General features: G+C 56.5%; 1 pseudogene; it reads left to right on the top strand.

The window, feature by feature from the left end:
* Window positions 1-238: 238 nt before the first annotated feature.
* On the top strand, window positions 239-914 carry LOC131508016 (small ribosomal subunit protein mS26-like; annotated as a pseudogene).
* Window positions 915-1,647: the final 733 nt, after the last annotated feature.

Genomic DNA, 1,647 nt, shown 5'->3' with positions numbered 1-1,647 from the left:
AGATCGTGGGTTCAAGCCCCCCATTGGGCTCTGTGCCGACAGCTCAGAGCCTGGAGCCTGCTTCGGATTCTGTGTCGCTCTCTCGCTCTGCCCCTCCCCTGCTCATGCTCTGTCTCTCCCCTTCTCTCAAGAATAAATAAACATTAAAAAAAAAAAAAAAAAGCTTAAGAAAAGATCAGGTGATTGCTAAATCTCCACTTAGGGTGTATATTCGGGAAGACATGACTGGAGCACAGACATGTTACAATACGTAAGCTTCTTGGAGGCCTGGGTGCGGGGCCCCTGTGCGGGCCTCCGAGCCCCGCTGCTGCTGCCCATGCGCGGCCACAAGACCCGCCAGGACCCGCCGGCCAAGTGCAAGGGGGTGCGTGGCGACCCGCCCGTAGTGGATCCGGTTGAGTCCCGCCAGACGGTGCGCGCCCTCAGGTGTGTGTGACAGGGAAGAGGCTGCCGTCGGCCCCGTGGGTGGTGTGTGGAAGCGGGCGCGCCCAGAGGGCGCCGACTTTGCGCGCGTCTCCGCCCGGGCTGGAGTTCGCTTCGCTTCCGAGATGCAGAAGAAGGTGCACGAGGCCCGGGCGCGGTCCCGGCAGAGCGCAAGGTGCTGCGGGATACCGCTGAGCACCGCGACCTGAGGGCCTGGAACCAAGCGGAGAACCAGCTGCTGCTCGGGCTGCGCGATTGGCGAGGCTGCGGCAGGAGGGGCCTGAGCAGAAGCAGCGGCAGGTGCAGAAGAAGGCGGCCCGTGCAGCTCAAGGAGCAGGAAGTGCTGCAGCTGCAGGAGGAGGCAAAAACATTTCATCACCCAAGACAACCTGGAGGTGGGGGTGGAAGAAGCGCTGGACTCCCAGAAGAGCTACAACCAGGCCATCACCAGAGAGGGGCTGGTAGGCAGGTCCCGGGACAAGGGCTCTTAAGTGCCCAGTGAGGACAGTACCCACCCAGGGCCCATGTGTGTATGCGGGTGGGAGGGTTGGGCCTGATCTGGAATAAACCAGTTTCTTATGAAGAAGGAGGCTCAACCTGTCCCGTTGGGGCCCTTACATGGTGGCCTCTGCAGCCATCACTTAGTCAGAAACTCCCATACGCAGTATCCTGTGCTGCACGCACGTACAACTCAGCAAAGCACCAGACCTTAGAGGTTTCCATCTCACGGAGGAGCAGAAGGGACCATAGTCCCCCAGGCAGCCAGGTCTACTCAGTGGTCATGGAGGGCAGTGGTTGGCAAATTACAATCCTTGGGCCCAATCTGGCCTGCTGCCTATTTTTGTAAATAAAATGTATTGGAACACATGCACACTCACAAAGAAACTTAAACTTCTTTTTAAGAAGTACCTAGAGGGCTGTGGTTCAAATGGGGTCTTAAAAAATGAGCACCAGAAGAAAGAATCTGCCTATGTTTCTCAAACACTGTGTATTCTTGGGAAAAGCATACCTGGTTAATAACCAGTCCTTCTTTATAATTATCCTGCAAAAGTGAAAAGTAATCCTTTCATAGCTAGCAAGCCCAGGAGCCATTGAGAAAGGGACCCAATTGCTCAGTGCTGCTGAGGCACCTCCTGTTCCTTCTGTCCTGCTGGCCCAGGCACTTGGGCAGATGCCCAGGTGCCTTGGGCAGGCTCCTTCCAAGGAAACTGAGTAAGAGTTACC

This window comes from Neofelis nebulosa, chromosome 3, assembly GCF_028018385.1.
Source record: "Neofelis nebulosa isolate mNeoNeb1 chromosome 3, mNeoNeb1.pri, whole genome shotgun sequence".
In the NCBI taxonomy this organism is placed as follows: Eukaryota; Metazoa; Chordata; class Mammalia; order Carnivora; family Felidae; genus Neofelis; species Neofelis nebulosa.
This window is presented reverse-complemented; position numbering and strand designations above follow the sequence as displayed.